This window comes from Eschrichtius robustus, chromosome X (genome assembly GCF_028021215.1).
Source record: "Eschrichtius robustus isolate mEscRob2 chromosome X, mEscRob2.pri, whole genome shotgun sequence".
Lineage (NCBI taxonomy): Eukaryota > Metazoa > Chordata > Mammalia > Artiodactyla > Eschrichtiidae > Eschrichtius > Eschrichtius robustus.
In genome coordinates, this window is record NC_090845.1 from 109,475,759 (window position 1) to 109,489,282 (window position 13,524).

The window sequence follows — 13,524 nt, forward strand, 5'->3', positions numbered from 1 at the left end:
TTCAGACCTAGAGTCAGAAAAGACTTCAATTCTTGGGTCTGCCATTAACTAGCTGTGTGGTTGCAGGCATGTTATTCTCCATCTCTGGGAGTCTGTTCTTCATTGGTAACACAGGAGGCGGGGAGAGGATGGACTAGAATTGGTGGTTCTTAGACCCTTTTGGGTCAGGGAACCTTTTGTTATGAATGTGATAAAAGTTACGGATCTTCCTCCTAGAAAAATGCAACTGTTTATATAATTCTAGGGGGTTCACTGATCTCCTGAAATCTAAATAAAGGTCTCAGATCAAAGACTGCTGTACTAGATAATTCTTATAGTCCCCCTTTAGCATTTCACTCTCTGATTCTAAAGTGCATTCTTTCAAGATTGTATTTGATCAGTTCAAGTTGGGGAATCAAACCCAAAAGCCAAAGAGAGCACTGTATCTCATGTTGGAAAAATCAGGGGGTGAGAAAGCACACTTAGGGCCATGTTGGTGTGAAGAATAACACAGTTTCTGCTTCTCTTGCCAACACTTAAAAGTCTTGATTAATAAATAATCACAACGATAATGATTACAAGTTCCCTTAAAGCCACATCTCCTTCCCTGCTATTGTCAGGATCTGCCTCTTATACATTTTAAGCCTGATGTGCTCCCCTAGAATCTCTTCTCCGGAAGGTGATTGTGCAGTTTTGCAAATAAGCAGTGTGCCCTGGTGACCTCTGATGGTGGTTTGGAGCCTGCTTTTTCCCTCTCAGGAACAAAGATCCTCCCACCTCTGTGGCAGGAAATGCTTATATAAAGTATCCTCAGTGCAATGGTAATGAGACATCCTCTTCACCTCCTCATGTCTGGATTGCTCTCTAGCCCACAACAAAAAAGTGCACTGGCTGCAAACCCCACAATTATATTATTTTTTCCCCTAGTCATAGCAAATAGCAACAAGGCGGCCACTTAATAAGTTCCCTCTAATTTTTATTAGATTTACTTTCTCCTGAGAAAGCTCCATGAGCTAATAAAGTTATGATTTATACTTAAGACTTGTCCAAAATTCCAACTGACTTTAATGAGAATGGCTGTGTGTCGGGGTATTTTTGTACGTGGCTCCTTGCTCAGAGTAACAAGGCAAGGTTTCTTCCTGACAGCAGCCGCTTTAACAGAATCCTGGAACTTGCAGTCGGTGCATGAGAAGGCAGACGTTTCACCCCACGGAGTTGAGCTGCTCTCCAAATGCACGAGGAACTGGCAAATACAGCAGCAACCAATCCTAGACTTCCTCTCACGGAAGCAGACTGTAACGCACTGAACGCCTACTCTTTTTCATAGAATTAAATATGGGGGATAAAAGGGCTACTCAGGGGCTGGCACTGAACAGGCTGAGCGCCGACATTACACTCTGCCTGGTACTGTGACAGCTGGGTCTCAGTTAAATAAGCAGAGTGGACCCACTACCACTTCCCAGGTGGCCTGGTGCCTATCACATCTGATCATCAACACAGCATGGTGTAGACAAAGGATTCGGCCTCCGGCATTCTGGAGTGGGGCCTGGGAAGAACAGTGTAATAGGAAGGAAAGAATAATTATTCATCAACATTTCAGAGGCGCTATGGAGGATAGACCAGTCTGGCAGTGAGTGAAGATAGGTGGGGAAGGAGGGGGTCCCAGGCTATACTTCCCAGGGGCTGGTACAGTGGGTCCCATGCTGGTGTGTACATATTGGGAAGGCATTTGAGAAAGAGCCATTAATATGGCAGAATACTTTCTCGGAACCATGTGACTGCCTCTCTTGTGACACCCTTAATTCCGTCTGGATTTCTGTCTTCCCATATTCTCTCCCTCACCTTGACACAGAGATATTAATGGGATGTTCCTTAACCAAGAGTCACTGATTGTCAAGATAGCCTTGCTACTTTTGTAGAGGACGCCGTTCTCTGGTCACAGGATTTGCACCTGACTTCACTGTTAGTCATCTTGCAACAACACTGGCTTATAAAGAAGACTTTATTCTACTGGCTTATAAAGAAAGACTGCAGCTTGCTCCCCCAAAGCCATTTGACATTAGAAAAATAGTAACTGGATTGCACTCTACTTATCAGAGCGGCAGCATTAGTGTGATGCGGGGACTGCAAGAAGGCGGAGGGCCACAGTGCTCCTGACACCCGATTTAGTGACTGTGACATTCACCTATAAGGGCTGCGATAGGAGACGGACATTAAATAGCCAAGGTAAAGATGCCATGCAATGAAGCTGATGTGCAAAATATGACAAGATTAAGCAGATGATTTTCAACAGCTTCAGGCTAAGGCTTCAGAATTCATAATGGTTGCATTTATGAAGGCAATATATAATTAAAAGTAGTCTGATAGTCAGTGTGAGAAATTTATGTTACCTTCATGAACTCAAGGAACATCTAAAAATAATTTCATCACATTTAACAGGTAAGTAACAACAAGATCGAAACCTTCGTATCGAAAAGAAATCATTAAATAGAACAAGAAATATTTCCCATTCTTTTAAAATAGTAGATTAACATAAAACAACAACAATAAAAGACGAGAGGCCTAACAAACCAAATGAAGGCCACGGCCACAACAGACAAAAACTACAGATAAAATGCTATCTACTGAGAACGGGTACCTGCTCCCAGAATGACCTCTACTTTCTCCTACTCTCTAGTGATTTCTCATAGGATAGGATAACCCCAGAGACTCCTCAATTTGACACACTGCCCAGTGGCCTGAAATGCTTTGTTTATCTATTATTCCTGGCTTACTAAGAGTGTCAGAATCAGGTGATGAATTTTTACCAAGTGCCTTTTCAGTACTTATGGAGATATTCACATAGTTTTCTCCTTTAATCTACTGAGGTGGTAAATTATAGCAATACATTTCCTAACGCTGAACCATCTTTGAGGTCCTAAAATACACTCTACGGTACTTGGTTATGATGTATTATCTTTTTAATGAGTCACTGGATTTGATTTGGTAATATTTTACTTAGGATCTGCACCTTACCAGTTTACAAAAATAACCCTACCAGTTTAAACATCATAGTGCTAAAAGCGACACAGTAGTTGAATGAAGAGAAAATACAGGTAGAAAAGGTAAAAAGCACCCAGGAGTGAGGTAGCCACAGAGCGCTTCGGCCAAGAGGTCCTGTACACTGACAACTTACCTTATGGATTTTTTTTTTTTCGGGCTGCTTTGTCCGAGCCTAGCTGCGTAAAAGCGAACCCGGAACCCAGATGACCTGTGTACCACAGAAGGCAGGGTGAACAAATTCACGATATTTAATGAGTACCTCCTGTTGTCAGGCACTGGGGATGTGAGAACGAACAAGACGGAACAAGACAGCACTCCCCCCGGTGGAGCTCACGTTGCTCACATTCTAGTGAGAGGAACAAATATGAAACAAGACAACACGCACACACACAAATCATGATAACTGCTATGGTGGGAAAGTACAGCGTATTATGAGACAGTGTAACAAGGGAATTTAAGTTGGAATGGGAAGACAAGGGAAAGCCTCTTCATGTAGAAGGGGTTTACCTCATGAAGAACAGGGAAGAACATTCTAGGCAGAGAGCGTGGCATGTGGGCAAGGCTTTGAGGTTTCATATCTTTGGGAGATTGAAAGAAGGTCAGGGTGGCTAGACAGTCAGTGTCTGGGCAGTGCATCAAAAACAAATGAAGAACAACCCCTTCCCCTTCCCCGCTCCCCCGCCCCTCACCCAGTACGAAAGAAAACAAAAGGTTACTATCTTCTAGCAGTATTTAGGCATTTTTCTTTGGGAGGGGGTTTAGCAAATAGATTCACCTTGAAAATGGACTAGTTATCCTTTGAAACAATGTGATTGATTAAAGGGGATGCAATATTGCAATGGAAAGAAAGGTGCTGGTTATTTAATGACTCAGCAAACCTTCGCTGAGCAGTTCTATGTGCCAGGCAGGTGATTTGCTAAGCACTGAAGATACAGTGGATATTACATAGGGCAGGATAATTCGTCATGTCAGAGAGGCCATACCCTGAAGTGTTACCTGCCTTTTGGAACTTTCATCCATGGCCTCCTTAAAATAATATCACCTTACATTTGCATAACACCTAACAGTTAAATACATTTTTGTGTATATTACCTAATTTGAAGACTCACGCAAGCTCATGAGGAAGATATACTTACTCCCATTTGATAGATGAGATAATAGACTCAGAGAGGTGAAGTGACTAGTCCAAGGTCATCTGACTAGTAGTAAATGGCAGAACCAGAGCTCAAACCCAGTCACTTCTTAGCAAGTGCTTTTTACCTCTATGCTAGATCACAGCTATTAAGGGAAAGACCCATGATTCAGAAGTGCTTTAAATAAATAACCTTTTATTTGCTCTGAATTTAAGGTATAAGGATTGGAAGCTAGGGATAACCTTGAAGTAGAAGCTCCATGTATCCTGGTTGGCCCAAAACAGTATCCAGTTATGCTATTGTTAACAGCATCCTCTTTCACTCTCAAGAGTATCTTGGTTTGAATCACAAATTATATATATGGTCACCTAATCTTGAAGAGATATCGCCATAATGCCCTGAGATGGGTTGGTAGAGGGGACTGGGAGGCAAGAACAGTCATAAATGCTGACTTGGAAAATAAACCATATGGTTTGGTAAATCATTTAATTTTTCTGTCTCTTGACTATATTACCTTGCCAATGGCTTTCAAATTCTTATGCCTGAAAGTCATTTAATTGTGACCCAACACACATGTAAAGATACACACACATGCACACACGTGTAAGAGAAAGAAAGTTTTCCAAAACCATACTCTCTTCATAGTTTTACATTCTGATCTATTCTATTCTATTCTATTCTATTCTATTCTATTCTATTCTATTCTATTCTATTCTATTCACTTATGTTCTATTCCATTCCATTCCATTCCATTTTATTCCATTAAAAAATACTGACTGACTCACCAAATGGATTTCACAATCTAATACTGGGTGTGACCAGCAGTTTGAAATGGGCACAGACCACTTGCTTACCAGAGTGTCAATCAAGGGCCATTTAAAAACCCTGGTAAGCTCTAGGTACTCTTTGGAGGGCCGATCTCACATTTTATCAGCAATATTAAAATGGATACAACCCACAACCCATATCCAACATTAAACACATTTCATGTGTAAGTGTGAAAATTGAGTTGGAGTTGACAAGCTGACGTAATGCTCCATTTTGCAGACATTTATTTAAACGATTTATTAATGTTGATTCCTGGTTTTCTTTAAACATTTTGGTGCCGATAAATTTATTTTTCAGGTTGTGAAGATTTTTGTAGGTCCTTGAAAAACTCATATCCTTGGTGCTGTGCCTATAAAGCTGAATGGATAAAACAGCCCTGCTCTCAGTTAATGATTACGAATTCATGAGTGGAGAGAAATGATGAAAGATTATTATCTCTGCTAGCTTCTTTGACAGAAAGCCACTGGGGCGTTGAATTGGGTACTCAGTAAAGTGGGTTGGTCCCTTTAGTGAAGACAGGCAGCAGTAAAAGGCATGCAGAACTCAGGACTGGGAGACCCGAGTTTGAATCCCTGCTCTGGAAAGGTCTTTCGTCAAGTCACTTGTTCTTTCTGAACCTCAGTTTCCCGCTCTGTAACATGAAGCTCATATTCATCGTGCCATACCTATCAGGCAGGAATGTTATAAGGATTAAAATGAGAAAATGTATGTGAAAGAACTTTGTAAATTGTAAAGCACTACCCATTTATTATCGAAATATTCAGTGGATGCTATTTTTGTGGCTGCCCAGCCTGCTTAGGTTTTACTGAAGGGAAATTTATGAACACTAAAGCGTCGTTCTTGGGGATGTTTTGTGTGCACAAAGCAAACTTAGCTTAGCACCTATTACCATTAATGTTCCCCTGTTTCTCTCTAACACAATTTAGACAGACTCCGTTGCGTCGTGAACCTTTAGGAAGTCTAGTTCTCCCTGAAACACCACTCTTTCTTGCCAAACTACTGTACTAAATAATTATGCAATTGTTGTTGCCAATAACCTTGAAGAAAAATAGAATTGTTTATAGCAGTGCTACTAAAGGCGGATGGCTGATTTCCTGCACTTCCAGGACTCCAAACCACTGCAGTTTAATTTAATTAAAATGAAGACCTTGGCCTTCCCTGGTGGAGCAGTGGTTGAGAGTCTGCCTGCCAATGCAGGGGACACGGGTTCGAGCCCTGGCCTGGGAAGATCCCACATACCGCGGAGCAACTAAACCCGTGAGCCGCAACTACTGAGCCTGCGCGTCTGGAGCCTGTGCTCCGCAACAAGAGAGGCCGCGATGGTGAGAGGCCCGCGCACCGCGATGAAGAGTGGCCCCCGCTCGCCGCAACTAGAGGAAGCCCTCGCACAGAAACGAAGACCCAACACAGCCAAAAATAAATTAATTAATTAATTAAAAAAAAAAAAATGAAGACCAGGCAGAATGCATTATTATATATTGATAAGGTATGCGGACACAGGCGGACATAGGGAATTATTTTGACAAAATTCATATAATGGATGCAGATCAGAGCCCCTGAACAAGCCAGTTTGTCAAATTAAATAAGCCGTCTCTAGAATTTTAACAGCACTGTGAACTTAAAAATGATTTTTTTTTACACTGTTTTGCAAGCAGCAGAGTTGGGAAAGAAACTAAATAATATACAATGATTTCCAGACATCATACCTTATTTAGAGCCAGAGAATTAAGTACTAAGGCCAAATTATTTCAAATGCTCACATGGAGTTTTTAGCAGGGGAGTCTTGTCTGTGTATCAGACAACAAAATCTTTAAGCCGGATGAACTAGTGATTGTGGTTTTTGTATCGCAACCCTGAGGGAGATTTTATTCTTCTTCCACCTGATCAATATTGCACTTGGATTAATCAATCTTATCAGCTGCCATTGATACTTCTCCAAGGAATTAGTTCACACAACCTCTGTTGGTAATTTATTCACTCTGGTATTATCCCTCTAGTTGCAAAATCTGTGTCATTGTAAAAACTGGTGGGATACCCTAGGATCTCAAGTACTCCTTTTCTCATTTTGCCTGTCTCTCAACAATCTATTCTTCTTTTGTGACACTCTAGCCCTTAGAGATCACACCAATTTCCCACAGCTGAGCCATGGGAGAAACAAGAGTCCCACACTTCACACTAAAAGTGGGCATTTCAACTTAGATATTCACCATCATTTCAAATTCAGCTTGTTTAAATCTGATCTCTTTCTCCATCACCCGGAAACGGGTGGGAGAGGTTCATATTTAACTCGCATGGGAAGGAAGAAGAGTGGGAGACCTTTCAAGCCAGAGTTTTAATCAAAATCCTAGCTATGACTGGGGCTGTAAGAATAGTGGTCAAGGTTTGTTTCCTATTGCTGCTGTAACAAATTATGACAAACTTAAAGGCTTCGAACAAGACAGATTTATCATCTTATAGTTAAGGAGGTCAGAAATCTGAAAAGGGTCTCACTGAGCTAAAATCAAGGGGTCAGTGGGATGAGTTCCTTCTGGAGGCTCCAAGGGAGAATCCATTTCCTTGCCTTTTCCAGCTTCTAGAGGCCACCCACATTCCTTAGTCCTTGGCTCCCTTCTTTTATCCTCAAAGCCAGCAAAACTGCATCTTGCTGTGCCTTTCTTCTATAGCTATATTATCCTCTAACTCTGACCTCCCCTCTGCCTTCCTCTTCCACTTTTAAGGGCCCTTGTGATGACAGTGGGCCCACCCGGACAATCCAGGATAATCATTCCATCTCAAGGTCAGCTGATTGGCATCCCTAACCCCATTTGTAACCTTAATTATCTTTTGCCATGTAACATAATATATTTACATCTTTGGGAGGTGGTGGCTATTATTCTACCTACCCAAAGCCTATACTAGGATTTCTGAATTTGAAGCAAATCTGAGAAGTGTCATATATAGCACCATTGTTAATATCTGGTGCAAAATTTAGTCTGTTTCTTCTCACATCAGTTAAGTGATTATAAAATATGGCTAGGAGTACAACTAAATGTTTGCTTCTTTGTTTAGATTCAATCATATCTATTAAGGTGTGAATTCAATGGTAACATACTTGATCCCTTTGTCTCCATCCATTTATCACCTGAACTATTTATTGTCTGTTATATTCTTAAGGCACTCACAATCCATCTTCAGAGAAGTAGACTGTCCATCTTCATTCTACCACTCATCCTAATGCTTTACCACTGTCAAGAAAATTCCCTTAGTCTCCGTGGAGATGGAAATGGAGACTAGGTAGTAAATAAAATCCCTTTAACCATGATTAAGTTACCAGGAACACTTCCTACAAGGTAAATAATCCATATTCCATCTTAGGTACCACACCTGAAATTATTTTGGCTGTTTTCCTTGGGATCCTTGCCATTTTTCTTTCTCTACTCTAAAAAAAAATGTCCCTTAAGCACACATAAAACACCACGAGGAACATTTTTTCCCTCTCCCTTGGATATTTCTGAGTGGGTCAATTGTCTCTTGCTTTTATTACTGTTACTAGCCTTAAAAAGGAAACAACAATATATATTTCAGCATTTTAATTAAGGCCACGTTTATAGTCAGAATGCTGGAGCAAGTTTTGACCAGGAACATAACTGTAGAAATAGGAAGTAAAACAACATCCATAGGCAAACAATACAGACGAAGCCTTCATCACTGGTGTGTATACTAGAACATCTTTGCTTTTCTTTGTGTTTTAGTTGTTTATTCAATCATCCATGGACATATCAGAAACTAAGTCATTAAGAGTGCTTAACTACAGCAAGGAGGAAAATTTTAGAATCTTCAGCACTGGGAGTATTTAAAAGGAAGATGTATAACACATTTTTATGCATAAAGTGAGATTGACAAAATAGTGCAGTCGCTGTGGAAAACAGTTTGGCCACTCTTCAACAAGTCAAACAGAATTACCATATGACCCAACAATTCTACTCCTAGGTATATTCCCTAAAGAACTGAAAACAGGTATTCAGACAAATACTTGTATGCAAATGTTAATAGCAGCATTATTCACAATAGCCAAAAGGTGGAAACAACCCATAAGTCCACCAGTTGATGAATGGACAAACGAAATGTGGTATATCTGTGCAATGGAATATTATTCAGTCATAAAAAGGAATGAAGGGGCTTCCCTGGTGGCGCAGTGGTTGGGAATCTGCCTGCCGGTGCAGGGGACACGGGTTCGAGCCCTGGTCTGGGAGGATCCCACATGCCGCGGAGCGGCTGGGCCCGTGAGCCACAACTACTGAGCCTGCGCGTCTGGAGCCTGTGCTCCGCAACAAGAGAGGCCGCGATAGCAAGAGGCCCGCGCACCGCGATGAAGAGTGGCCCCCACTTGCCACAACTGGAGAAAGCCCTCGCGCAGAAACGAAGACCCAACACAGCCATAAATAAATAAAAATTTAAAAAAATATATTAAAAAAAAAAAAAAAAAAGGAATGAAGGACTGACACCTGCTATGACATGGATGAACTTTGGAAACATTATGTCAACTGAAAGAAGTCAGATACAAAAGACCACATATTATATGATTGCATTTGTCTGAAATATCCAGAAAAGGTAAATCCATAGAGACTGAAAGGAGATTGGTGGTTGCCAGGGCCTGGAGGGGAGGGAGGAGTGACTAGTGACTGCTAGTGTCTATAGGGCTACTTTGTGGGGTGATGATGAAAATGTTCTGGAATTAGGTGTTGGTGATGGTTGTACAACATTATGATAATACTAAAACCCACTGAATGGTACACTTTAAATGGGTGAACTTTATGGTATGTGAATTATATCTCAATAAAGCTATTACTTTTTTAAAAAAGTCAGGCTGATCATGCAGCTCAATAACAAAAAAACCAACAACCCAATCCAAAAATGGGCAGAAGACCTACATAGACATTTCTCCAAAGAAGATATACAGATGGCCAACAGACACATGAAAGAATGCTCAACATCATTAATCATTAGAGAAATGCAAATCAAAACTACAATGAGGTATCATCTCACACCGGTCAGAATGGCCATCATCAAAAAATCTAGAAACAATAAATGCTGGAGAGGGTGTGGAGAAAAGGGAACCCTCTTGCACTGTTGGTGGGAATGTAAAGTGATACAGCCACTATGGAGAACAGTATGGAGGTTCCTTAAAAAACTACAAATAGAACTACCATACGACCCAGCAATCCCACTACTGGGCATATACCCTGAGAAAACCATAATTCAAAAAGAGTCATGTACCAAAATGTTCATTGCAGCTCTATTTACAATAGCCAGGACATGGAAGCAACCTAAGTGTCCATCATCGGATGAATGGATAAAGAAGATGTGGCACATATATACAATGGAATATTACTCAGCCATAAAAAGAAATGAAATGGAGGTATTTGTAATGAGGTGGATGGAGTTAGAGTCTGTCATACAGAGTGAAGTAAGTCAGAAAGAGAAAAACAAATACAGTATGCTAACACATATATATGGAATCTAAGGGAAAAAAAAAGGTCATGAAGAACCTAGTGGCAAGATGGGAATAAAGACACAGACCTACTAGAGAATGGATTTGAGGATATGGGGAGGGGGAGGGGTAAGATGTGACAGGGTGAGAGAGTGGCATGGACATATATACACTACCAAATGTAAAATAGATAGCTAGTGGGAAGCAGCCACCTAGCACAGGGAGATCAGCTCGGTGCTTTGTGACCGCCTGGGGGGGTGGGATGGGGAGGGTGGGAGGGAGGGAGATGCGGGAGGGAGGAGATATGGGAACATGTGTATATGTGAAGCTGATTCACTTTGTTATAAAGCAGAAACTAACACACCATTGTGAAGCAATTATACTTCAATAAAGACGTTTAAAAAAAATAATAAATAAATTAAAAAAAAAGTCAGGCTGAGTTGCATTTATGTGAACCCTAGCAAGAAATGACTGCTAGACACTGTCTTGGTCAGCTCTTCATCAGAGTACTGGGTAAATTGCTAAGTGTCACAACTTAAGAAAAAAGTAAAAAAATAAAACCAAAAAAACCCCCAAATCTCACAACTTGGCAAGGGTTCTGAGGAAAGCCATGAAGAATTGGAAAACAAAGCCCTATGGAGAAAAGTTAGAGGAATTTTAGATTATTCTAGTGAAGCAAAGGCTTTAGGATAATATCCTGGAGAGGGGACTATGAGGCTTTGAGTAGGCATCAGCCAGGCTGTGATATTTGACTCCCAGCAGGAGTCAGATATCACACTCAGAAGTGTTCACAGCAAAGAGTTGTATAAAGGGACTATTTAAAGAGGCATGAGCAGGGTGAAGGGAATCAACAAGGGTCGTGACCCACCCAGGGACTGGCAACACTGGGAAGCTGTCTGGGCTTGCAGAGAGGGAGGGAGTGATACAGGAGACCAGAGAGAGCTTGGGGATTTGGAGGAGGGGCTACTCAACAGGAGCTGCCATCTTCCAGTGTAGTCACTGCCAGAACTGCAGTGAAGCAGGGAGAGGGATAAATACCCTGACCTCTCTCTCCTTCCACCCTGCTGTCTCCTGATGGTGCCATCCATTGACCAAATCAAGAGGGAAGCCAGAGAGCAAAGGAGTCCAGTCAATGTGGTCCATAGAAGCCAGTCTTTCAAAGCACAGAGAAGGTCACAGAAGAGACTGTGTGTGTGTGTGTGTGTGTGTGTGTGTGTGTGTGTGTGTGTGTGTGTGTGTGTGTGTGTGTGCGCGCGCGTCTGGGAGGGCAAATGGAGAATAATTAACACAGTACCTACCTGTTAAGCCCACAGCTCCCTTATTAGAGAAGCTGAGGCAACAAACACCTGCATAGGCGCCATGCTTTATACTTTGTGATTCCAATATGCTGACTGTAGCAAAATTGAAAAAACCGTACCAGCAACCAGCACTCACTCACCTCATTTAATCCTCATAGCATAATAACCTGTAACATTCTTTTTATGATACCCATTTAATAGATGGAAAAACTGTGGCATTTGGAGATTAAGTAATTTACCCAGTGTTGCATAGCTAGTAAGTAGAGAAGGGATGATTTGAACTCAGGGAGGGAGTCTGGCTCCAGAGTTGTTCTCTTCATCACTACACTCACTGGACTAGGGATTGGGCAGGACTCCACAGGCTGGCCAGCGACCTCATTGGCAGTTAGCCTAAAGGTAGAGCTCTGCCTTCGGATGTTCTCTACTGCATGGTGATTGGCTGACAAAACCCAATATTGTAAGAGAGATCTGAATGCAAGATACAGAGCAAGACACCAGATCATGGAGTTGGTAAGAGCTGAGAGAAAAAGAGGGTAGTTAGTACAACAGGAGAAGTCATGAGCTCCGTCATCAGTATGGCTGGGTCACCATGGTGGGAAGCAGTGGACTCTTGCTGCAGAGGGGACCACTAGAGCTGTTGCTCAGCTGATAGAGCAGATGCTGATCTTCTAGGACTACAGTGTATCCCGAGCCAGGCTGCAATTTGATGAGGCCCACCTTTGAGGCTGCTGATGCCTTTTCTTGTTCTTTCCTTACTTTCCCCTGTGTCGTTACAATAATTCCTCACTAACTGAGGAAATGTGAACCACTCCGTGGTCCTTGCATTCTAATAAAGGCCAACAGAGATGAGTTGATTATTTAAATATATGAGGGTCTCTTGGGCAAAGAAGAGTCACCAGTCTTTTTTTTTTTTCTCCTCCCTATGCTTCCCTCTGGAAAGAAAGAGAGGAAATTGACACACTGTAGTCTAAGAAATATAGGTCAGTTATATGCGAATTGTACCATGATAGACACTTCCAAGGGAGACTATGAAAAGATCTCCTCTGGAGAACTTTAAAAATAGTCTTCTCATCTGTCCAAGGGTGGTTTCCATGAGCTACTGCCTGAAGGCACAAGAGTCAATGGCCCCCAACTGTGGTTCCGAAGACCTGTCAGGTCTCTTAGGAAGTTTTCACTGTCTTCTACAGACTGAGAGAAATAAAGACATCGGTGTCTGTCTGCCTATCTGTCTGTCTCTCAGCATCAGTATTAGATTGCTTACTATCATTTCCTAAGACAGACTATTCCTTTTTTTGATGTTAAGGTATTCCTCCTTGATGAAATTATGGTAGTGGTAGGCAATAGTAGATTGTAGGGGCTTTTTTTAAAAAATATTCTTACTTGACAAAATAAAAAGTTGGCAAATCTGTCTCAGTCTCATTTTCAAAAAATGCCGTTTGTCTGAAGGAATTAAATATCTGAAGACCACAGACCCCCAAGGACCTCTTAAGGTCCCCGCTATTTGTAAGATTCTAGGTTTTAAAGTCAAAAGGACTAGGAAGGCAGGATGATTTTTTATTTAACCTACCACAGTAACAAGCTAATGAAGTCTAACTATCTAGACATAAAAGATAGCACGTGGAGATGCCTGTAAGTTAAAATTTTGTATTTTCTAAGTGGAAATGACAGTCTAAATGTCAAATATGAAAACATGGCCTGAAGAACACCACACCAAAGGTCACAGTTAGAAGGCAACATTCAGCTTTGGAGACAGTTACAAGTCAGATATTGTGTG

General features: G+C 41.5%; 1 protein-coding gene across 3 annotated transcripts in view; it reads right to left on the reverse strand.

Annotated features, from left to right (window-relative positions):
* TENM1 (teneurin transmembrane protein 1) overlaps window positions 1–13,524 on the reverse strand; it is a 570,000-nt gene that overhangs the window by 120,840 nt on the left and 435,636 nt on the right. The gene's annotated exons all lie outside the window — the stretch shown is intronic.